At 39.8% G+C, this 26,435-nt stretch overlaps 1 protein-coding gene and 1 pseudogene across 4 annotated transcripts in view; one reads left to right on the top strand and one right to left on the bottom strand.

Moving 5' to 3' along the window:
- The window catches only part of LRCH2 (leucine rich repeats and calponin homology domain containing 2), a 149,286-nt gene that overhangs the window by 41,084 nt on the left and 81,767 nt on the right, over positions 1–26,435 (top strand). The window lies entirely within an intron of this gene.
- LOC129024969 (large ribosomal subunit protein eL36-like) lies at positions 22,297–22,605 on the bottom strand (annotated as a pseudogene).

Genomic DNA, 26,435 nt, shown 5'->3' with positions numbered 1-26,435 from the left:
GATAAGCTACACAATTTCTTTGGAAAATGCAGAATGCAAGTTGGGATTTTGAAAAGGATTGTGTTGAATCATCAATTTGGGGGAATTTTGCCATCTTATCAATATTAAGTTGTCCAATCCATGAATAGGGGATGTCTTTTCATTTATTTATATCTTTAATGTCTTTTAACAATTATTTTGTAGTTTCCTATTTTGTAGTTTTTGATGTTGTTGTAATTGGAATTTTAAAAATTTAGTTTTTGGATTGTTCATTGCTAGTGTGTAGAAATACAATTGATTTTTATAAGTGATCATTTATCCTTCAACCTTGCTGAACTTGTTTCTTCTAGTAGTCTTTTAAATGGATTCATTTGGGTTTTCTATGTCATATCATCTGCAAATAGAGATAGTTTTACTTCTTTTCAAATCTGGAGCCTTTTATTTCTGTTTCTTGCCTAATTGTCCCTGTTAGAACTTCTAGTTTCAGTAATGTTAAGCAGATGCTGTGAAAGTGGACATTCTTGTTTTGTTCTTGAATTTAGGGGGAATATATTCAGTCTTTCACCATTAAATATAATCTTAGCTCTGTTTTTTTCAGTAAATGGTCTTTATCAGGTGGAAGAAATTCCCTTTTATACCTGGCTTTTCAAATGTTTTTATCATGAAAGGGTGTTGAATTTTGTCAAAGGCTTTTTCTGTTCTATCGAGTTAATCATATGGTTTTTGTCCTTTGTTGTATTAACATGGTATATAATATTGTTTGGTTTTTGAATATAAGATGAACCCACTTTGCATTCCTGACCTACCTGCACTTCAGTTTAGTCTCATACTGCCTCGGACCTCTATATTCCAGCCTGTCAAACTATAATATGTGCTGCTCGTTGAAAGTATCATGCTGTTCGATGCCTCAGGGTTTTTCTTTTTTTTTTTTTTTTTTCCTGTTAATATCCTTCTTCGGCTTTCCACCTTGTGAACTCCTATTGATTCTTTGTATCCCAGATCAGGCCTTTATCTTTTCCCTTTCCCCTCATCTTCTACATACAGTGATTACTCTATACCTCTATTATAACCGCTGTGATTTTGTATTGCAGTGAATATGTTTCCTTCACCCTAGTATGCACCATCAATTTAATAACTTTTCTGACAAATAAACACCACTTCAGTAAATGCATACATAGATTTCAAAAACGTTAGCATTAGAAGAAAATGTGCATTGTTGAATTAAAGAAATATGGGTTATTTGTTTGCACTTCCCTTTTTATTGGTTTTAGAGTTATTTGAGTATAGTGACTTTGTTGCCACTCCAGTAGCTAGTAGTACAGTGTGTGGTACATAGTAGTTGTTTAGCATATTTTGTTCAATTAAGCCTGCTTCTTGCCATGGGTGCCTTTTTGAGTCCCTACACAATTTGTCCCTTTGGTTTTCCTCTGTGTTTTCCACTACTTCATAAATATATACCCTGTTCTTCAGGGTGTATATCTGAACCCCTAGTTTTCCTGATTTTTGTTTTTATTGTTTTGTTATTTTTAAAAATGAAAAAAATTAGAAAGAAAAAAGACATATCTTGTTATTGCTTCATAAACAGAGGTATGAGTATTAAACTTTAACAGTGGAAATTTGCTGTAGTTTTTATATATTCTTTTTTTTTTGTTAAGACGGAGTCTTGCTCTGTTGCCCAGACTGGAGTGCAGTGGCGTGATCTTGGCTCACTGCAAGCTCCGCCTCCCGGGTTCACGCCATTCTCCTGCCTCAGCCTCCCAAGTAGCTGGGACTACAGGTGCCCGCCACCACGCCCGGCTAATTTTTTTTGTATTTTTAGTAGAGACGGAGTTTCACCGTGGTCTTGATCTCCTGACCTCGTCATCCACCCGCCTTGGCCTCCCAAAGTGCTGGGATTATAGGCGTGAGCCACTGCGCCTGGCCAGTTTTTATATTTTCTTATACTATGCCACTAGATATGTTTTTATTTTAGAGTAGCTGGCCGTTTAAAAATGTTTAGGTTAGTTCTTCATTAAAATTGATTTGAAAGTACTGTTTATGATGTTAAATAAGATTGACATTGAAAATACTACAAAATGTTTTAAGGATTAATATGTTCTTTTAACAAATTCTATTTTGAAAATCATGTTTGTAGATGAAGTCCAGGAAAAATTGAGAGATAAATGGACATTTTATGATTAGGTTTAGGAGTTTTCTCAGTAGTATAGCACTGAATTATTTAAAATTGTGTTTTAGCATGTCTTGTTCTTACTTTGTCCTCTTACTGTCTGCTCTCCTCCATTTGCCATGTGCAAAGTTAAGATCCCGGGATCTGCTACCTTTCAGTTATGAAGTTTATCATCCTTAATAGGATCAGAGCTTAAAGGCACTCACAACAGCTCTCCGTATTCACTGCTTCTTGTCTTGCAAAAAGCCTTATCACTTAATGAATGACTAAACTTTCTCACATTTATCAATATAATATTATTGCCTTAAACATCTTTCCATTGTAGTCTATTGTACACTCTTCTTCTACATTGTTCTTTCAGAAAGTTTTCCTTATGCCACCATTCCACTGAAGAAAAATGTATGGATGCACCATAACTTATTTAACCATTCCTCTATCATTAGATGTTTAAGTTACTGTTTAATATTAATAAACAACCAGGTGTAATTGTGCTCCTGGCTTTACATTGCTTTCTCCCCAGAGAAATTTAAACTTCTTTAGGACAGATAATGCATTCTCTATATAAATTCTCGACAGTGCTATGACTCTCTGCAATAGTTTATAATAGATGCTTCTCAAATTTTTAAACTTTATGGGAAAGAGTGTGACAATTTTATATACTGACTTCCTATACTATTTGTGTGTAGGAGAATGCCTCTGCCATGGTGCCTTGGTGATCTTGCCTGTACCCATATAGGCCACATAGGCAAGGCTCAACCACAATCTGTCTCAAGTCTTGGGGGAATACTCTGTGATCCTCCTTGATACATGGTAAGATAGACTTGTGAGGAGCTGTCACAAGGCCATTTCTTATCCACCTCCGTATCTTACAGGAGGCTGCCTCAAGGCAGCTTATTATCTCCTATTTTCATTTTGGTGAGGCATGGGAGTTTCCTTCAGGCACAGTTGTGACTATAAAATGACATAGCTGCAGTCTAGAATTGACTCCTCAACAACAGAGCAACCCACTGTGTGTGTTGTCTTTCATTTAGTCCCTCCAGTTCGGGTTTCTCTTGTAGGACTAGGGACATGGGGAGCTGATACCATGCTGATCATGCCTTCTCTGCCTGTGTTAGTAATAAACCATCTGAATCCATTTGGTCTTACTGGCAGCTGCTGCCGTGCTGATATGTAGGGGCTGCTTGACCACTTAATGTAAACAAATGGGATTTTTTTTGACCAGTTTGTGGAATTTGTCATTACTTTTTAATTGGTCAATTTATTGTAAATTGCTTTTAATTTCAGGATTCAGTGGTTAGTGCTTTGCTATCAAATAGCTCAGGTAAGGATGGTCCTTGCTCTGTAAATACAGTATTATTTTAGGGGGTACAGCATGCAGCTATAAAATTAGTCTTAATCTGAATAAATCAAAGATAAAGCAATTAGTTTTGTTTAGTACAGTGGCTTGCACTTGGTTTTCTTTTTCTCCCTCTCTTCTCAAGGACTACTTTTGTTTTGCAATCCGAAGCCTGCTTAAGTTGTCCCAGAGAGTCAGTTGGATGCAGACCTGTCTCGTATTATATTAGACTTTCCTTTCTCATGCAGTAGAAAGGTACTAAGGTATCTTAACATGCAAATAAAATGTATATTGTATACACAGATCTACCTGATTTTCAGTGGCTGGTTGACCTTGACCTAGGCAGAAAGATCAAAGTCAAACTGTTGCCGGTGGAGGGTGTCCAGGTTCTTGGTGTTTTGAACAAAGAATTGGACAAAATGCACAAAGCAAGGAAAGAATGAAGCAGCAAAAGCTGAGATTTATCGAAAGGGAAAGTACACTCCACAGGGTGGCAGCAGGCCGAGCAGCCTCTCACAGCCCCGATACAGAATCTTCTTGGCTCCAAATACCCTGCTAGAGGATTCCCATTGGCCACTTTGTGTTTACCTCATATAAATGAAGTGATGGCCTGCAATCAATCTGATTGGTTGCAGAAGGCGACGAAACAGAGCCTAAAGTGAAGTTACAAAGCTGCACTTGGCCTGCAATCAGTCTGATTGGTTGCAAAAAACAAACAATCAGAGGCTGAAGTGAAGTTACAAAGTTATACTCCTATACAAAAGTCTGATTGATTACAAAAAGCAACCAATCAGAGGTACTTTCTATTTCCCATCTGCCATGCAGAAATAGTGGGGGTTTGCAAAGGTACTAGTCTCTGGTCCTTTTGTTACTTAGGCATGGATAAGTTAGGGTTTTCCTTTCAGTTTAGTTCTAGGAAGTCAGCGTGAAACGGCCCTGCCTCCAGATCCTATTCTCCTGCCTCAAAACTAATTGAACGTCATCAATTCTGATGTACTAGAGATGGTCAAGATACATGTTTTGCCATTGGTTACTTCATTAATCAGAATAATCATAACAATTCAGATATTAGGGTTTTTTTTGCTTTCAAAAATGTTACATGAAAGCATGATTTTGTTGAATTAATTAATTAATTAACTTTTTTATTCTTTGAGACGGGGGCTCCCTCTGTTGCCCAGGCTGGAGTGCAGTGGTCCAGTCTTGGCTCACTGCAACCCCATCAAAAACTGAGCGAAGGCTATGAACAGACACTTCTCAAAAGAAGACATTTATGCAGCCAACAAACATAAGAAAAAAAGTTCATCATCACAGGTCATTAGAGAAATGCAAATCAAAACCACAATGAGATACCATTTCATGCCAGTTAGAATGGTGATCATTAAAAAGTCAGGAAACAACAGATGCTGGAGAGGATGTGGAGAAATAGGAACACTTTTACACTGTTGGTGGGAGTGTAAATTAGTTCAACCATTGTGGAAGACAGTGTGGCAATTCCTCAAGGATCTAGAACCAGAAATACTATTTGACCCAGCAATCCCATTACTGGGTATATAACCGAAGCATTATAAATCATTCTACTATAAAGAGACATGCACACGTATGTTTATTGCAGCACTGTTCACAATAGCAAAGACTTGGAACCAATCCAAATGTCCATCAGTGATAGACTGGATAAAGAAAATGTGGCACATATATACCATGGAATACTATATAGCCATAAAAAAGGATGAGTTCATGTCCTTTGCAGGAACATGGATGAAGCTGGAAACCATCATTCTCAGCAAACCAACACAGGAACAGAAAACCAAACACTGCGTGTTCCCACTCATAAGTGGGAGTTGAACAATGAGAACACATGGACACAGGGAGGGGAACATCACACACTGGGGCCTGTTGTGGGGTGGGAGGCCAGGGGAGGGAAAGCATTAGGAGAAATACCTAATGTAGATGATGGGTTGATGGGTGCTGCAAACCACCATGGCACGTGTATACCTATGTAACAAACCTGCACGTTCTGCACATGTATCCCAGAACTTAAAGTATAATAAAAAAAATTGTTATGAGTTTGGGGGTACAAGTGTAGTTTTGTTACATGGATATATTACATAGTGATGAAGTCTAGACTATTAGTGTAACCATCACTCGAATAGTGTACATTGTACCCATTAGGTAGTTTCTCACCCCTCAACCCCCTCCTACCTTCCTACGTTTCTGAGTCTCAGGGTTCTGCAGGTACATAGAAGTTGCCAGCTTTTCTTGCCATCCTCGCCATTCGAAATTCAGTTCTGTACATCTGCCTATATTTGTTGTGATAGTGCTTCACTTTTTCATAGATAACCTTCCTCCTTGCCTTTCGAAGCATGTTTTGGGCAAACTTCTTTCTCAGGCACTTGATCTTCAGCTCTGCAAAATTCCTTTACTTTTTCTTAAGGGTTTCTGGCACAGCAGGAACCTTCTTTATCTTCTCTTCTACACCCTCCATGATTCCAGCTGGAAAAAGAGGATGATTTCTTTTCTTTTGGGTAGATACCTAGTAGTGGGATTGCCAGATGGAATGGTAGTTCTATTTTTAGTTCTTTGAGAAATCGTCATACTGTTTTCCCCAGGGGTTGTACTAATTTACATTTCCACTAACAATATATAAGCATTCTCTTTTCTCCATATCCTCACCAACTGTTATTTTTTGACTTTTTAGTAATAGCCATTCTGACTGGTGTAGGGTGGTACATTGGCTGTCTCAAAATTTTGTCTGTTTTAATTTGCATTTCTCTGATGCTTAGTGATGTTGAGTATTTCTTCATTTCATATTTTTCATTTTTTCATATGCTTCTTGGCCATTTGTATGTATACAACAAAAGCGGTGCTTGCTTATTGTAGAACATTTGGAAAATAGAAGCATAGGGAAAAAAATACAAATTGCTTCTCATTCCAGCAACCTTGAATAAACATTAATATTTTGGTATATTTCCTTTGTATTCCCAACACTCATCATCTTGCACATACCTGTAGGTCTTTATAAATTTATGTATCGTCTTTAAAGAAAACTATTGCTGCATTTGGTGTATATAGTTTTACATTTTAAATGCTCTAGTTATTATACTGTGAGCATATTTCCATACTAAGGAATTGAGTCTATAATATGATTTTTAAAGGCTACAGGCTATTCCATGTTAAGGATATAAAAATTTGTTTAGCCTTTATCTTATTGTTGGACATTTAAGTTGTTTCTAATTTTTTACTATTTTAAATAATCCTGAAATATGCATATTTTTAACGTATCTCTATTAGGTTTCAATCAAAAATTGCTATTAATTGAGTTATTGGATCAATTATTATGAACAGTTTTAAGGACCTTGATTCACTTTGCCAAATTGCACTCCAGAAAAGTTACCTCATTTTGTATTCCCACCAATGATGTATGGAAGTGCCTAATTCAAAATAGCCTTGCCAACACCAAGTAATAGCTTTAAAACCTTTAAATTTGATTAATGAATTATGTTTTTTTTTTTTTGAGATGGAGTCTTGCTCTGTCACCCATGTCACCCAGGCTAGAGTTCAGTGGCGCGATCTTGGCTCACTGCAACCTCTGCCTTCTGGGTTCAAGTGATTCTCCTGCCTTAGCCTCCTGGGTAGCTGGGACTACAGGCGCACGGCACCTCACTTGGCTAATTTTTTATTTTTATTTTTTGTATTTTTAGTAGAGACGGGGTTTCATCACATTGGCTAGGCTGATCTTGAACTCCTGACCTCAAGTGATCCTCTGGCATTGACCTTCCAAAGTGCTGAGAATACAGACGTGAGCCACTGCACCTGGCCAAATTATGTTATCATAATTTTTACATTTATTTTGATTACGGTGAGGTTGAAGATATTTTCATATGTGTCTTGTTCGTTGATAGTTTTCATTTTGAAACTGTTTATGTCCTTGGCCCAGGTTTTATCTATGAGTTGTTGGTATCTTTTTGCTTTTTGATAGACTGAAGTTTTTCCTTCTTTTTATGTAACTTAACCTAGAAATCTTTCATATGTGAATTCTTTCTTTATATTAACACTTTGAAACTCCTTCCCCATTCTAATATTAGGTGACTAGTCACTATAATGTTTTTCTTAAAGCTTCATTTTCATGTTTATCTTTTTCTTCCATCTGGATTTTATTTTAGTAAAAGTTATGTGATAAAGCAATAATATTTGTCTTGAAAATATAGTTATTCAATAGCCATTTAATAAGTAACTACATTGATTTGAAATGACAAACTTATAATAAATTTTATAATGGTTGAAGTATAGTGCCATTCTTAAATATCACTTTGATGTTTGAATGCTGTTACAGTGATTCATTAGTCATTATTTCTTGGTGAAACTGAAAAACTTACTAGAATTTCCTACAGATAACTCTGCATAGAGCTGCCCCTCCCTCTTCTTTTAAATAAGGTCTTGTCTTTCCACGTGGCTTAATTGTTGCAAGACTCACAGTCCTTTCCTTACTGAGCATGCACGTATCTGCCCTCTGGTTAGCAGCTGTGGTTTCCCCTTGCAATATCTGTTTTTGTTTGCACCTTTGCTTCTCAAGGTGCCTGTGCTGAAAATGAGCCTTTCATTACTGGTTGCTTCAGGTCCGTGAGATCTCCTTGTTATTATTTATCATAGTTGTTAACTTTGAAGCATTTTTTTTCTTCATTTTTTCCAATGTCTACAAGTTGTTTTTTTCTCTCTGCTGCACTTATGGTTAAAATTTTAATTCATCATGGAGTAGCTTAGAAATTCTGTAATCCATACATCTTACTCGTTCAACAAGGTCTCAGTGTTATAGACTGTTCATTATTTTGTCCTGCACAACACCCTTCTAGGGAATACTGAATCAAGAAATCACCTGTCATTGCAGAGGGCATCTGTTGAAGCAGATGCCAGAGCCATGGGGTTGTCATTTCCCATCAGGCTCCATCCAATATCAGTCTCTAATACTTCAAAGACACTTTCCATACTTGCATCGACAGACAGCTGTGGTGCCTTCTGTTTTCTTGCTGCTTTTGTTTCTAGTCTTAACAGTTCTTTTAGATAGAAAAATAGATGAGGAATTGCTAACATTTGAGAACATATTAATCAGATTTTACATACTGTAATTGTGATCAAATTTGAGTAATAATATTAATGGTTACCAAAGATCAGAGAATACTTAATTTTTTCATTTTCATGTTAGGAAATAAGTATCTGAGTTGGCTGATTTTATGCACTCTCCTGAAGACATATTTCTGCTATATATTTTTTATGTTACAAGAAATGAATATAATGGTCTAATTTCCATCATTTTATTTTCTATCTTTATGAACATTACCTATCATTATGTACAAGTTGACAATTTTCCTTTCATTTCTATTGATTATTTCTTCTAGGGATTTTAGGTTGTTGCAGAATATTTAGTCATTACCAGTAGCTCTGAAATAGGAATTAAGTGATTTTGGCACTATTTAATAGGTAGTAGTGGATTCAGAAATGCAGTTCAGATCAAGTCTAGTGTTCATCTCCCCTCTTTTTTAGTCAGCAAGACTTCTGTGAACTTTGAGACATACCCCAAGGATGATGCTGTATTGGTCTAGCCACAAGAGCTTTATATTATAGAAACTACAATTTTAGTAGAACTAAATGGAGGTGATTCTTTTTGCATTCTTTCACTGAAGTGTTACTATATAAGCAGATATTATTTGGTGTTAGAGTGGAATAAGAATTTATATTACCTAGAGTTGGTGTCTGTGAGCTTTTGATTTACCCTAACATCTCATGCTTAGTTTATAGTTAATGTTTAATGGAATTTTGTCAAATGGATGATAAAGGCTGTGAGTCAAGTCAGGATGCTACCTGGCAAATATGGAGAATAAGGCTTGGAAGGTGAGGATCAGAATTTGCTTGCCTCTATCACAGACTCTGGAAATGCAGGATGACAGATAATTTGATATTAAGATATTTGAATATTTTACCTTGTATGTTTTCTGTGGTTAGGCTGCAACTTCTAAGCCCTGCTGGAAAAGGAATGGTACTGTTCAAAGACAGTTCACCATGGCTTCATGTTTCTGCACATCTTACAAGTGAGACACTAACTGCCCTGTGTTCTGAACTTTATTTTCAATGATGTTGATACAGTGAACAGCTTTGCAAGATAAAACTACTGTTTGCCTTCAAAACAAAGTGCAGACTGGACGCAGTGGCTCACAGCTGTAATCCCAACACTTTAGGAGGCCAAGGCAGGAGGATTGCTTGAGCCCAGGAGTTTGAGACCAGCCTGGGCAACATAGCAAGACCCTGTCCCTTTTTTTTGAGACAGGGTCTTGCTCTGTCTCCCAGGCTGGAGTGCAGTGGCACAATCGGCTCACCACAGCCTCAACCTCCCCAGGCTCAGGTGATCCTCCTGCCTCAGCCTCCGAAGTAGCTGGGACTACAGGTCCATGCCACTACACTTGGCTATTTTTTTGTATTTTTTGTAGAAATGGGGTTTTGCCATGTTACCCAGGTTGGTCTCAAGCTCCTAGACTCAAGCAATCCACCCTCCTCGGCCTCCCAGAGTGTTGGGATTATAGATGTGAGCCACTGCTCCCACCCAAGACCCTGTCTCTTAAAAAAAAATAGCCAAGCTTGGTGGTGCATGCTTGTAGTCCCAGCTGCTTAGGAGGCTGAGGCAATAGCACTGCTTTAGCCTGGGAGGTCAAGGCTGCAGTGAGCTGTGATCACACCACTGCACTCCAGCCTGGGCAACAAAGCAAGATACTGTCTTAAAAAGCAAACAAAGAAAACAGAAACAAATCAAAGCAAAGGGCAGATTTGCTTGCATCCTTGGACAAATTAGATAGTATTTCTCTCCAAAGCAAAAGATAATCATGCTTAATGTTGAATAAGATAAAGATAATGTCTCCCTTAGAATAAAAGGCAGGCATGCTTACTATGATAAAAGATTTGGGTTCCCTCAGCTCAGGTTCCTTTCCTATAATGTGATAATACTGCATGTGCATGCATCCATCTGGGCCCGTCAATGTTGCCCCCATGAGATTTTGGGGAGTAAGGGGAACTGACCCAAATATGCTGTTCATGCCACTTGCTGTGCTGTGAGCAATAAAGGCCTCTGTCTCTCACACAGGAGTCTCATGTCTTCTGCTAGCATCTATACAACAGTGTTAGGCTAACATACTGGCTTACAAGTAGGGCAAAATCTGACCCTTCAGAGTTCTTGACAGGTACTCAGCACAATGATTTTGGCTATAAGATGTTATCCTCCTTTAGACAAAATTTGTTTGACTAATTTTATTTAATCCTTGTTTATTGAATTGGTTAAAAATATTGAAAAGTAATAAGAGCCCATCTCTTTAAGGAGCCAAGAAAGCTGTGTGTCATCTCAGATGAAACAATTTTGAATTGGTAAATTGGGAACAGCTGAGGGCTTTATAATGGTGTTCATTATTCTCTGAAACAAAAATTGAACCTAGAAGTAAGATTTACATTCTGCCTCCTATTGCAAGAAGCAATCTTGGGGTGTGTGTGTGGATGTTGTTAGATTTAGAATTCTTCTGACCCTGGTTTGTGGTTGCAGTGGGACAGAATATTTGAGATGTGGGACAGAAGGCCACAGTAGTGTGTTAAAGGAGTGGAAAATCACACATAGAACATAGGCTTTGAAGACACATGAGTTTGGAACCCCAGTGCTGTCAGTTATTACTAGCTTTTAATTTTTTTTAACTTTGGGAAGGCATGTCATTCAGTCTATCTTTGCTTCATATGTGTATTAGTCTGTTTTCACGCTGCTGATAAAGACATACCCGAGACTGGGCAATTTACAAAAGAAAGAAATTTGTTGGACTTACAGTTCCACGTGGCTGGGGAGGCTTCACAATCATGGCAGAAGGTGAAAGGCACTTGTCACATGGTGGCAGACAAGAGAAGAGAGCTTGTGCAGGGAACCTCCCCTTTTTAAAACCATCAGATCTCATGAGACTTACTCACTATCGTGAGAACAGCATGGGAAATACCTGTCCCTATGATTCAATTATTTCCCACCAGTTCCCTCCCACAACACACGGGAATTCAAGATGAGATTTGAGTGAGAACACAGCCAAACCATATAATTCTGCCCTTGACTCCTCTCAAATCTCATGTCCTCACATTTCAAAACCAATCATACCTTCCCAACAGTCACACAAAGTCTTAACTCATTTCAGCATTAACTCAAAAGTCCACAGTCCAAAGTCTCATCTGAGACAAGGCAAGACCCTTTTGGCTATGAGCCTGTAAAATCAAAAGCAAGTTAGTTACTTCCTAGATATAATGGGGATACAGGCATCGGGTAAATACAGCCATTTCAAATGGGAGAATTTGGCCAAAACAAAGGGGTTATAGGGCCTGTGCAAGTTTGAAATCCAGTGGGGGAGTCAAATCTTAAAGCTCCAGAATGATCTCCTTTGACTCCATGTCTCACATCCAGGTCACGCTGATGCAGGAGGTGGGTTCCTGTGGTCTTGAGCAGCTCCGCCTCTGTGGCTTAGCAGGGTACAGCCTCCCTCCTGGCTGCTTTCATAAGCTGGCACTGAGTGTCTGTGGCCTTTCCAGGTGCACGGTGCAAGCTGTCAGTGGATCTACCATTGTGGGGTCTGGAGGACGGTGGCCTTCTTCTCACAGCTCCACTAGGCAGTGCCCCAGTGGGGACTTTGTGTGGGGGCTCTGACCCCACATTTCCTTTCTGCACTGCCCTAGCACAGGTTGTCCATGAGGTCCCCGCCCCTGCAGCAAAGTTCTGCCTGGACATACAGGCATTTCCATACATTCTGTAAAATCTAGCCAGAGGTTCCCAAACCTCAATTCTTGACTTCTGTGCACCTGCAGGCTCAGCACCACATGGAAGCTGCCAAGGCTTGGGGCTTGCACCCTCTGAAGCCACGGCCCAAGCTGTACCTTGGCCCCTTATAGTCATACCTGGAGTGGCTGGGACACAGGACAACAAGTCCCTAGCCTGTACACCACACAGGGGCCCTGGGACTGGCCCACGAAACCATTTTTTCATCCTAGGCCTTCAGTCCTGTGATGGGAGGGGCTGCTGTGAAGACCTCTGACATGCCCTGGAGACATTTTCCCCATTTTCTTGGGGATTAACATTCGGGTCCTGGATACTTATGCAAATTTCTGTAGGCAGCTTGAATTTCTCCTCAGAAAATGGGATTTTCTTTTCTATCACATTGTCAGGGTGCAAATTTTTCAAACTTTTATGCTGTTTCCCTTTTAAAACTGAGTGCTTTTAATGGCACCCAAATCACCTCTTGAATGCTTTGCTGCCTAGAAATTTCTTCCACCAGATACTCTAAATCATCTCTCTCAAGTTCAAAGTTCCACAGATCTCTAGGGCAGGGGCAAAATGCCACCAGTCTCTTTGCTAAAACAAAACAAGGATGTCACCTTTGCTTCAGTTCCCAACAAGTTCCTCATCTCCATCTGAGATCACCTCAGCCTGGGTCTCATTGTCCATATCATTATTAGCATTTTGGTCAAAACCATTCAACAAGTGTCTAGGGAGTTCCAAACTTTCCCACATTTTCCTGTCTTCTTCTGAGCCCTCCGAACTGTTCCAACTTCTGCCTATTACCCAGTTCCAAAGTCACTTCCACATTTTTGGGTATCTTTTCAGCAGTGCCCCACTCTACTGGTACCAATTTACTGTATTAGTTCATTTTCATGCTGCAGATAAAGACATACCCAAGACTGGGCAATTTACAAAAGAAAGAGGTTTATTGGACTTACAGTTCCATGTGGCTGGGGAGACCTCACAGTCATGGTGGAAGGTAAAAGGCACATCTCACATGGTGGCAGACAAGAGAATAGAGCTTGTGCAGGGAACCTCCCCTTTTTAAAACCGTCAGATCTTGTGAGACTTATTCACTATCATGAGAACAGCATGGGAAAGACTTGCCCCTGTGATTCAATTAACTCCCACCGGGTCCCTCCCACAACACGTGGGAATTCAAGATGAGATTTTGGTGAGGACGCAGCCAGACCATATCAATATGTTAAATGAGAAACAGTAACTAGCTTACAAAATTGTTAAAAGGATTAGAAATAATCTATGCAAAGTGCACAGTACTGTGATCTAGCATATAGGGTGTATGTGTATAATATTTGCCTCAATTCCACTTAGGTTATTCTTGATGTGAATTTAGAGTTCTGATTTCAAGTTATTTCTCCATTAACTCCCATGTTCCTTCAAGCAGACAATTCTATGGTGATTACTGTAATGATGAAGATGTGTTCAAACAGCACACTTCATTATTAGGAATTTTATCAGAGGTAAAAATCACATGGCCCTCTCCTTAATGTGTCTGTTTAATTTCCCTCTGCTTTCCTCTTATAAGGATACATGTGATGGCATTTTTAGGGCCAGAGGTAAAAGTGTGTCAGGCTTTCAAATATTACCTAGGATTTTTTTTAAAAGGAGAGACTATGGTAATCTATATTATTAAACAGCACTTAAGTTTAACAATTTGTGCAAAAAACTCTCTCTACCCATTTATACACTGAATAAGATAAGACTGTAATTAGTATAGTATAATAGTATAATTTCTGAAAGTCATTTTGTATATTTGGCAGAAATGGTAGCCAGTGGGCCAGGAATTTCAATGGGCAGCAAATAGACCAATCTGTGACTCTGTGGGTGCAGCTTGGGAGACAGCAGATTTCCATTCCATCTGACTCCTCTCCTTCTTCTCTAGCTTCCTTGACCTCTGAAGCTCAAGAGTGTTACAGAACATAATTTAGATTGGGTTACTTAAGATTATTGACCAAGGTCTCTAATAGACTCCCAGCAGTTTTACAAGGAATGTCTTGAAGGAAGGCAGGAAACAGGACACAGCAATCTGTCTACTGTTGATTTACTGCCAATACTGGATTTTATGATTAAAAATGAGACAAGAAAAACAGCTTAGTGGTTATAAAGGTGCTTATCCCTTTGGATACTAATTAACTGAGATATTGATACTGCACAAGAAAAAAATTTACAGCTATGTGATTAAAAAATATTTACAATCACTCTCATTAATTCCAATAAACTATCATTATGGTGTATATTAGTTTCTTGTGCCTGCCATAACAAATTATCACAAACTTAATAGTTTAAAAAACAGAAATTTAGTCTTTCACAGGTTTGGAGACTGAAAGTTAGAAACGAATTTAATTGAGCTAAAATCAAGGTTTTGGCAGGGCCGCACTCCCTGTGGGGAGGCTCTAGGGGAGAATCCATTCCTTGCTTCTTCCAGCTTCTGATGGCTACTGGCATTGTGTGGCACAATTATTCCAGTGGCTGCCTCCTTCTCCACATGGCCCCCTCTTCAGTCTGTCTGGTTTACCCTCTGCTTTCCTCTTATAAGGATACCTGTGATGGCATTTAGGGTCCACATGGATGATGCAGGCTAATCTCATCACAAGACTCTTAATTACATCTGTAAAACCTTTAGCATATAAGATAACACTCACAGGTTCCAGAATTAGGATCTGATATCTTTGAGGGCCACCATTCAGCCTATGACAGGAAGATAAATACACATTTTAATGTCCTTTTTTATGTGGAAAAGGTGAACCATTGTTATAATTGTCTTTTCCCAAATGCTGTTTGTTGCCTAAGAAGGTAGGCTTTGAAATTGTTGTGAAGTGAATCTCCTACAGAGGAATAAATGAGCAGTTTTCCGATTTTTATTTATTTTTATGTTTTGAAAAAGACAGGGTCTCACTGTCACCCAGGCATGAGTGCAGTGGCGTGATCATGGATCACTGCAGCCTCAACCTCCTGGGCTCAAACCATCCTCCCACCTCTTAGCCTCCCGAGTAGCTGGGACTACAGGCATGCAGCATGCCCAGCTACTTTTTGTATTTTTTTGTAGAGATAGGGTTTTGCCATATTGCCCAGGCTGGTCTGGAACACCTGGGCTCAAATGATCCTCCCACCTGGGCCTCCCAAAGTGTTGGGATTACAGGCATGAGCCACCGACTGCACCCACTTGTTTTTTTTTCCCCCAGTTTTTAGGTAGAATTTTTATTTATTTATTTTTTTGCTGGAACTCAATTAAAATACCAGTTTTGCATGTATTTCTCAATTATTTGTTCATTATTAGTCATATTTTATTTTTCTAGTTGCTCTAGTGTACATGTTAATTAAGTGATTTTTAATGTTTAAAAAGCTTCTTTATTGTATATCACAAGATAAACATTTTAAATCAGTTTAAATTTTATTAATTATAGCTATATAAAAGTTAATCTTCACTTTTTTGATGGAAAATATTAGATGCTGTTAGTGTGAGATAGTTCAAGAAATTAAGATGCAAATAGTTTTATGTTATTTCCCATCTTTCTTTCCATGGTTGAGTTTTTTTTTTTTGGCACTGTTATTGTATTTACCCAATGCTTTGGATGTTTATACTGATTTTAAATCTGAAACACCTAAGAATTAGATTTTGCTGAGACCAGCTCAGTTGTGGAGACCCTAACCCAGTGGCGCTAGAGGAATTAAAGACACACACACAGAAATATAGTGTGGAGTGGGAAATCAGGGGTCTCACAGCCTTCAGAGCTGAGAGCCTTGAACAGAGATTTACCTGCATATTTACTGACAGCAAGCCAGTGATAAGCGTTGTTTCTATAGATTATAGATTAACTAAAAGTATTCCTTACGGGAAACAAAGGGATGGGCTGAAATAAAGGGATGGGTCTGGCTAGTTACCTGCGATAGGAGCATCTCCTTCAGGCACAGATGGCTCATGCTATTGTTTGTGGTTCAGGAACACCTTTAAGCGGTTTTCTGCCCTGGGTGGGCCAGGTGTTCCTTGCCCTCATTCCGGTAAACCCACCACCTTCCAGCGTGGGCGTCAAGGCCATCACAAACATGTCACAGTGCTGCAGAGATTTTGTTTATGGCCAGTTTTGGGGCCACTTCATGGCCAGATTTGGGGGCCTGTTCCCAGCAAGATTTATTATTCTTTATTTAATTTAACTCCATTAAATTAGAATAATAATTATAATTTTAAGTGGTGTTTACTAAATAAATACATGAAATCATCCAGAAAATAGTTTATGAATGCACATTTAATTAAATTCTCTGAGGGAGCTTCTAATATTACTTTGTAATTTAACTAAATAATCTTTTATTTGGATGGGAACGAACATAAATGAGCATGAAAAATGTGTAGATTAGTAATGTCTTGATATTATTTAAATCATTAAATTATTCTTGTTATTAATACTGATGTTTTAGTATATTTTTCTGTCCCTTTTTGGTAGTTTATTTGCCTTTTTATTTCATTTTTTTGCTTTTTTTTTTTTTTTTTTTTTTGTGAGACAGAGTTTTGCTCTTTTTGCCCAGGCTGGAGTGCAATGGCGTGATCTCGGCTCACTGCAACCTCCGCCTCCCAGGTTCAAGTGATTTTCCTGCCTCAGCCTCCCAAGTAGCTGGGATTATAGGTGCTTGCCACTATGCCTGGCTAATTTTTTGTATTTTTAATAGAGACAGGGTTTCACCATGTTGGCCAGGATGGTCTCGATTTCTTGACCTTGTGATCCACCTGCCTCGGCCTCCCAAAGTGCTGGGATTACAGGCGTGAGCCACCATGCCCGGCTGCCTTTTTATTTCGTATGTTATTTTTCAGAAGTTTTAGGTTTACAAAAAAATTGAGCAGATAGTACAGGTACCCCATACTCCTTTTCTCCAGCTCATAGTTTTCCTATTTTTAGCATCTTACATTTTTGTAATGTATTTTTTACAATTAATGAACCAATATATGGTACACTTGATGATGATGAAAATTGATGAAGCTATACTTTATTATTAAAGTCTGTACATTAGGGCTCAGTCTTTGTGTTGTGTAGTTGTATGTGTTTTGACAAATGCATGTGTCATGTATGCATCATCACAGTATCACACAGAAGAGTGTAACTGCCCTGAAAATTCTGTGATCCATGTATTAATCACTCTTTGATATGGTTTAGCTCTGGGTCCCCACTCAAATCTCATATTGAATAGTAACCACTATATGTCAGGGGAGGGACCTGGTAGGAGGTGATTGGATCATGAGGGTGATGTCCCCGATGCTGTTCCCATGATAGTGAGTTCTTATGAGATCTAATGGTTTATAAGTGTGTAGCATTCTCCTCCTGCCCTCTGCCTTGTGAAGAAGGTGCTTGCTTCTTCTTCACCTTCCGCCATGATTGGTTTCCTAAGGCCTCCCCAGCCATGTGGAACTGTGTGTCAGTTAAACCTCTTTTCTTTATAAATTACCCAGTCTCAGGTGGTTTTATATAGCAGTCTGAGAATGGACTAATACAGAAAATTGGTACTAAAGAAGTGGAGCATTACTATAAGGAAACTTGAAAATATGGAAGCAACTTTGGAACTGGGTAATGGGCAGAGGTTGGAATGGTTTGGAGGGCTCAGAAAAAGACAGGAATATATGGGAAAGTTTGGAACTCCCTAGAGACTTGTTGAATGATTATGACCAAAATGCGATAGTGATATGGACAACAAAATCCAGGCTGAGGTGGTCTCAGATGGAGATGAGGAACTTATTGGGAACGAAGTAAAGGTCACTCTTGCTATGCTTTAGCAAGGAGACTGATGGCATTTTGCTCCTGCCCTAGAGATCTGTGCAACTTTGAACTTAAGAGACATGATTTAGGGTATCTGGCAGAAGAAATTTCTAAGTAGCAAAGCATTCAAGATGTGACCTGGCTGTTTCTGAAAGTGTTCAGTCATATGCATTCACAAAGAGATGGTCTGACATTGGAACTTATGTTTAAAAGGGAAGAAAAGCATAAAAGTTTGGAAAATTTGCAGCCTATATGGTAGAAAAGAAAAACCCATTTACTGGGAAGTAATTCAAGCCTGCTGCAGAAATTTGCATAAGTAAAAAGGAGCCAAATGTTAATTGCCAAAAGAATGGGGAAAATGTCTCCAGAGCATTTCAGAGATCTTCATGACAGCCCTTCCCATCACAGGCCTGGAGGCCTAGGAGGGAAAAATGGTTTCATGGGCTGGGCCCAAGGCCATACTGCTCTGTGCAGCCTCATGACATGGTTCCCTGTGTCCCAGCCACTCCAGCTTCAGCTGTGGCTAAAAGGGGCCAAGGCACAGCTCATAATGTTGCCTCAGAGGGTGCAAACCTCAAGCTTTGGTGGCCTCCACATGGTGTTGGGCCTGTGGGTGCTTAGAAGACAAGAGTTGTGGTTTGGGAACCTCTGCCTAGATTTCAGAAGCTGTATGGTAATGCCTGAATGTCCAGGCAGAAGTCTGCTGCAGGGCCAGAGCCCTCATGGGTAACCTCTACTAGGGCAGTGTAGAGGGGAAATGTGGGGTTGGAGACTCACACAGAGTCCCCATTGGGGCAGTGCCTAGTGAAGCTGTGAGAAGATGGCCACTATCCTCCATACCTCTAGACTGACAGTTTGTACCGAGCACCTGGAAAAGCTGCAGGCTCTCAATGCCATCCCCTGAAACCAGCCATGGGGGCTATACCCTGAAGAGCCACAAGGGTAGAGCTACACAAGGCCTTGGGAGCCCACCCCTTCCATCAGTGTGCTCTGGATGTGAGGCATGGATTGAAAGGAGATTATTTTGGAACTTTAAGCTTTAATGACTTCCCCATTGTATTTTGGACTTGCATGGGGCCTGAGGCCCTTTCATTTTGGCCAGTTTCTCTCATTGATAGTAGGAAGATCAATGGTTGCCATGATTTGGTAGGAAAAGAGGGAATAAAGGAAGAGGAAGAGAGTATTGGTCCATTTTCACACTGCTGTAAGAACTACCAGAAACTGAGTAATTTATAAAGAAAAGAGGTTTAATTGACTCACAGTCCACATAGCTGGGAGGCCTCAGGAAACTTACAATCATGGCAGAAGGCAAAGGAAGAGCAAGCACCTTCTTCACAAGATGGCGGGCAGGGCAGAGGAACCGCCACACACTTATAAACCATCAGGTCTTGTAAGAACTCACTCACTATCATGAGAGCAGCATGAGGGAAACCACTCCCATGATCCAATCACTTCTCACCAGGTCCCTCCCCTGACACATGGCAATTATAATTCAATATGAGACTTGAGTGGGGACACAGAGCTAAACCATATCATTCCGCCACAGCCCTTCCCAAATCTCATTTCCTTATCGCACTGCAATACATTTGCAAAATTCCATCTCAACAGTCCCCAAATGTCTTAACTAATTCCAGCATTAAGTCAAAAGTCCAACTCCAAAGTCTCATCTGAGACAAGGCAAGTCCCATTCTGCCTATGAGCCTATAAAATCAAGTTAGTTACTTCCTATATACAATGGGGGTACAGGCATTGAATCATGGGGGTGGGTCTTTCCTGTGCTGTTCTTGTGACGGTGAATGAATCTCATGACATCTGATGGTTTCAAAAACGGGAATTTCCCTACACAAGCTCTTTGCCTGCCGCCATTCATGTAAGATGTGACTTGCTCCTCCTTGCCTTCCATAATGATTGTGAGCCCTCCCCAGCCATTTGGAACTGTAAGTCCAATAAACTTCTTTGTTTTGTAAATTGCCTAGTCTCAGGTATGTCTTTATCAGCAGCATGAAAATGAACTGATACAGTGCATTATCTTTTTGATGTCCTGTATTCAATTTACTAGTATTTTGTTGCGGATTCTTGCATGTAAGTTCATCAGGGATATTGGTCTGCTGTTTTCCTTTTTTGGTTGTTGTGTCCTTGTCCAGTTTTGGTATTAGGGCGATAGTGGCCTCATGGAATGAATTAGGGAGAATACTCTCCTCTTCAATTTTTTGGAACAGTTTCAGGAGGAGTGGTACTACTTCTTTTTATATTTGATAGAATTTGGCTGTGAATCCCTCAGCCAAGCTCCCTCAACAATCCCTGAGCTTGTCTTTATTGGGATTTTTTTTTTTTTTTACTACTGATTCAATTTTGCTCTTCATTATTGGCCTGTTTAGATTTTCTATTTCTTCCTTGTTCAATCTTGGTAGGTTGTAGGTTTCCAGGAATTTATCTCTTTCCTCTAGGTTTTCTTGTTTGTGAGTATATAGTTGTTCATAATAGTTTCTGATGATCTATTGTGTTTCTGTGGTATCAGTTGAAATATTTCCTTTTTTATTTCTCATTGTGTTTATTTGGTTCATCTTTCTTCTAGGCTAGTCTAGCTACTGATTTATCAGTTTTATTTATCTTTTTGAAGAATCAACTCTTTGTTTTTTTAATACTTTGTATTTTTTTGGTCCCTATTTCATTTAGTTCTACTGTGATCTTTGTTATTTCTTCTGCTAGTTTTGAGTGTGGTTTGTTTTTGATTTTCTAGTTTTTTGAGATGCATTGTTAGGTTGATAATTTGTAATCTTTCTTTTTTTGATAATAGGCATTTAATGCTACAAATTTCCCTCTTACCACTGCTTTTGCTATATCCCACAGGTTTTGGTTTGTTGTGTTTCCATTTTCATTTGTTTCAAAAAATTTTTAATCTTTTGTATTAATTTCTTCTTTGATCCAATGATTGTTCAGGAGCTTGTGTAATATCCATGTGTTTGTATCATTTCTGAAGTTCCTTTTTGTATGGATTTCAGTTTATTCCACTGTGTTATGAGAAAATAATTGATAGGATTTCATTTTTAAACATTTGTCGATACTTGTTTTATGGCCTAACATGTGGTTTATCTTGGAGAATGTTCCATGTACGCATCGAAAGAGTGTATATTCTGCAGTTGTTGGGCAGAATGTTCTGTAAATTTGTTAGGTCCATTTGGTGTAAAGTCCAATTTACATCTAATGTTTCTTTGTTGGTTTCCTGTCTAGATGATCTGTCTAATGCCGTGAGTGGTGCGTTGAAGTCTCCCACCATTATTGTATCTGTCTATCTCTCTTGAGGCCTAGTGATATTTGTTTTACGGATCTGGGTGCTCCAGTGTTGGGTGCATATACATTTAAAATTGTTATAGCCTCTTGCCAGATTGATCCCTTTATTATAGAATGAAGTTCTTTGTCTTTTTTTAACTGTCTTTTATTTAATATCTGATTTAATTGATGCAAGTACAGCTAGTGCTGCTCACTTTTGGATTTTGTTTGTGTGGACTGTCTTTCTATTCCTTTACTTTTGTTCTATATGTCTCTTTACAAGTAATGTGAGTTTCTTGTAAGCATCATATAATTGGATTATGTTTTTAAAATCTATTTTGCCAATCTGTATCTTTTAAATGGGGCATTTAATTCATTTATTTTCAAGGTTTATATTGATATGTGAGGGTTTGTTCTTGTCGTATTGTTAATTGTTTTCTAGTTTTATAAATTCTCTGTTTCTTTTTCTTGGAATGTTTGCCGTTGTGGTTTGGTGGAATTCTGTGGTGGTGCCATTTGATTCCTTTTTCTTCCTCCTTTGTGTGATTACTTTACCAGTGAGTTTTATACTTTTGTGTGTTTTTATGATGATGAATATCACTTTTACTTCCAAGTTTATGACTTCTTTGAGCATTTCTTATAGGGCCAGTTTAGTGGCGATGAATTCCTCAGCATTTGCTTGTCTGTGAAAGACTTCATTTCTTCTTATTTATGAAGCTTATTGCTGGATATTGAGTTCTTGGCTGGCAGTCTTGGTTTTTTTTTATTTCAGCATTTTTAATATGTCGTTCCCTTGTCTTCTGGCTTTTAAGGTTTCTGGTGAGAAGTCTCATGTTAGTCTAATGGAGTTTCCTTATGTAGGTGACAGGGTGCTTTTCTCTTGCTGATTTTATTTTATTTTATTTTTCTGTCAAGCTGTTCTTTATTTCAGGGAGAGGGTAGGACACGGAGCTCAGTCTTTCATAGCAGCAACTTTCCTCAGGACATTGCTCAGCTCCTCCCACTTCCTCTTGGTGTGGATGTGTGTCCCCACCCTTTTCTTGATGAACTTGAGGGCTTGTTTGTCCTAGGAGACCTTCAGTAACTCCATGGTGCACCGCTAGTATGGGGTGAAGCCACATACCTCTTGGATCATGCCCCGCACACACTTGGTGTGTTTGGTCGGGCGCCCGAGGCTACGACTGTGTCTGGGCTTGCTCACATTCTTGGTCAACTTGTGGCCCTTGTTGAGGCCCACGACCATAGTGTAGCACAGAGCCATTGCTGCTGCTCTGCAATGGTGGCTGTGGTGGAATGGTGTCTTGCTGATTTTAGAATTCTTTTTACTTTAGACAGTCTGATTATAATATGCTGTGGCAAACTCCTTTTTGCATTGTGTTTTCCTGGGAATCACTGAGTCTCCTGTGTCTGGATGTCTAAATCTTGCTATACTTGGAAAAGTTTCATTTCTTATTTCGTTAAGTAGGCTTTCTAAGCCTTTTAATCTCTCATCTCCCTCAGGAATACCAATAATTTGTAAGTTTGGTCATTTTATGTAGTCTCAAATGGCACATGTATACCTATGTAACAAACTTGCATGTTCTGCATGTGGATCCCAGAACTTAAAGTATAATAAAAAAATAAAATAAATAAAAGCAATAAGCAAGTTCAAAAAAAAAAGAAAAAGCTTTGTTCATTCTTTTTCTTTATTTCTGTCTGACTGGATTATTTCAAAAGACCTGTCTTCAAGTTCTGAAATTCTTTCTTCTGCTTGATCTAGTATTTCAAATGTATTTTGTATTTTCTTCAAGGAATCCTTTAGTTTCGGAATTTCTGTGTGTGTGTGTGTCTGAGAGAGAGAGAGAGAGAAAGAGAGAGAGAGACTTTTTCTGTTGCCCAGGCTGGAGTGTAGTGGTGTGATCATAGCTCAGTATGACCTCAAACTTTTGGACTCAAGTGATCCTCCTGCCTCAGCTTCCTGAGTAGTTGGGATTACAAGCATGTGCCACCATGCCTAGCTAATGTTTGTATTTTTAGTAGAGACAGGTTCTCTCTATGTTGCCCAAGCTGGTCCTAAACACCTGGGCTCAAGCAGCCCTCTTACCTCGGCCTCCCAAAGTGCTGAGATTGTAGGCGTTAGCCACCACACTCGGGCTTTTTATCTTTTAAAGATATTTATCTCCATGTTATAAGTTTTTATTTGTATTCTGAATTGATTTTCTGAGTTCTTTGTATTGGTTTTTAGATTTCTCTGGCATCTCATTGAGCTTCTTTAAAATCAATATTTTGAATTCTTTATCTGGGATTTTGAGGCTTTTTTTTTTCTTTTTTGGTTAGGATCTACTGCTGGAGAATTATTGCATTCATTTGAGGCCATCATATTACTTAGCTTTTTCATGTTTTCTGTATCTTTATGTTGGTTTCTGCTCATCTGGCTTCATAGTTACATCTTTTTAAAAAAATTACTTTCACGTGGATGGGGGACTTTTTTCTTGAAGATATGACAATGATGTTCGTTGGGTAAGGGCTTCTGGCCTTGCTTCCAGGTGCACGCAGTAGTGAAGACTCTGTACAATTTGTATGGCTATCCTTATTGTGTTAATGTGTGGTTCTTGGTGGGGCCTGTGGTGAAGTTGTGCTTGTGACTGGAATGCCTGATGGGCCCATCATCAGGTTGTTATGGTAGCAGAGGTGTGCTAAGTATGTCTATCCTTGTGACCTGGGACAGCATATGCTGGCTCCTGTGTTGGCAGTTTCCAGGCAGGCTCATGTTTGGGCATCTGGGTGGCTTTCTCAGATGCCAGTTTTAGTAGCAGTATACCAGGCAGATAAGCAGGCTCTCGAGCTCCTGAGCAGCCGGGGTAGTGTGGGTGATAGAGGTAGCAGTGGTGGTGAGATGGTCTCCTCGTTCCCATGCACTGTGCTCTTGTGTTGGAAGTGGTTGCAACAGGCTGTGCAAACTGGCTTCTAGGCCAGAAGGTGGTGCTTGCAGGTAAGAGCCAGCTGAGACTGTAGAAGTAGGGTGTTTATGCTCAGTCTCTGTCCCCTTGGTGCTCATGTGCCCCTGGTGGTAGATTGGGTTGTGCAACACCCAGAACCTGGCCCCCCACAGTTCGTTTTGGCATAGGGTTAGGAGGGTGAAGCTGGGTGGATCCAGACTGGGCAAGCTTGTACTCAACACCTCCCAATGGCAAGTGCGTGCATGAGCCATGATGTGGGGGTGGGGCAGGCAGTGTAGTCCTCATGCCCCTGGTGAAATGCTTGGGTGAGAGGTGACTGCTGCTGTGCTGAGGTCCTGCCATGGGTGCCAGGGAGGATGAGACCACTGCTGTCCCTCCTTCATCCCAGCTGTGGCAGCCAACCTGGCTGTTCTGTTGGTATGGCAGTTTGCACCCAGCCCGTAATTCAGCCATGAGCCATAGAAGCCAGCACCCAGCTCAAGACCAAGCCTCTGCAGTAACTCATCCTGCTCAGGATTGGAGCATTGGGAGCCTGGTTCCAGTGCCAGAGGCTGGAGCCCATGCCATGTTCACTTCTTAGTTTTGATTGTAAGATCCCCATTGATCCCCATTCCCGCTCAAGCCCCTGCTCCACAAGATGCAACCTGATCTTCCCCAATGGCCAAGACTGGTGCTGCAGATTCCCAGGACCACTCATAGTTTGCTAAAAGCTAGGATTAAGAACGGCATCTTACTGTGGCTACTTAGTTCTCAGGAATTGTGTGGGACCCAGGGCATGTTGCCTCCTTGAAGCAGTTCCTTCTCACAGTCTCTTGGATGCTCCCTAAATCAGATTCAGGATTTGGGTGGGTCAGGGTGCTCTCCTGTGGCCTGGATTGTATGATTCCCCAGTGGGAAAGTGGACTGCAGAAAGATACTCATTCACTCTCTCTTAGGGATTCATTGCCAGTTCCCAGCCGGTCTTGACGACACAGGCTGTCTGCTTTTCTTCTCATTCCCAGATTTTGGAGTTTCCTTTCACTTTTTCTGTTGAACCCTGTGTTCCCTGTTGGGTAATGTATTCAAAGTGTGATTGTCTACATACCATTTTGGTTTTTCTAAGTGGATGAGGTGTGCTGGAAATGTTTTTAGTCAGCTATCTTGGAAAACAAAGGTCAGCCTCCTGTCACTTTTTGAACTTCTTTGGTTACTGTGTTTTCTCATGACTATTATTTTCAGCCTTCTCTGCTTGCTGTTTTTTCTCTACTCACTTTCTAAGTGTTGGCCTTCCTGATAGCCCATTCTTGATCTCTCTAATTCAATACTCTGATATTAGGTGATGCCTTCCATTTCTGTGATTTAATAGAACTAACCATATTCCTACAACTTTCATTTTTTTTTTTTTTTTTGAGATGGAGTCTCACTCTGTCACTCAGGCTGGAGTGCAGTGGCACGATCTCAGCTCACTGCAATCTCTGCCTCCTGGGTTCAAGCAATTCTCCTGCCTCATCCTCCTGAGTAGCTGGAATTACAGGCGTGCGCCACCACGCCTGGCTAATTTTTGTATTTTTAGTAAGAGACGGGGTTTCACGATATTGTTCAGGCTGGTCTCGAACTCCTGACCTCATGATCCGCCCACCTCGGCCTCCCAAAGTGCCGGGATTATAGGCGTGAGCCACTGTGCCCGGCCACAACTTTCAATTTTATATATCCATCCCAGACTTCACTTAGGAGATCAAGATTCATCTGTCTAATGCCCATTTAACAGCCCCTCTTTGAGTCTCTCTCAGATGTCTCGGTTTATACAGATATAAACTTGAACCCTTCATTGCACCTCTGTTTCAAAAAAGCAAAAACCTCACCAGTAGAAGAAGCTACAAAAATCCTGTTGAACTCCCACTGTTTATTAGATAATATTATTTTAGCTGTCCAGGCCAGAATCCTGGGTGCCATTCTTGATTCTTTCCTCTCATTTCTTCCACATACCTAGCTCCTTGCCATCCCCTGTGAGTACTAATTTCAAAATATATTTCAAATTTTATCCACTTTCTCTTAACCCTATTCTTGCAATCTTAATAGAAGTTACTATCATCTATCTCTGAGACCACTGTATTATTTATGAGTACTTAATACTAGGTATTTTACAGAATAACAAACTGGGCATAATTTTGTT

Source organism: Pongo pygmaeus, chromosome X, assembly GCF_028885625.2.
Source record: "Pongo pygmaeus isolate AG05252 chromosome X, NHGRI_mPonPyg2-v2.0_pri, whole genome shotgun sequence".
NCBI lineage: Eukaryota > Metazoa > Chordata > Mammalia > Primates > Hominidae > Pongo > Pongo pygmaeus.
This window is presented reverse-complemented; position numbering and strand designations above follow the sequence as displayed.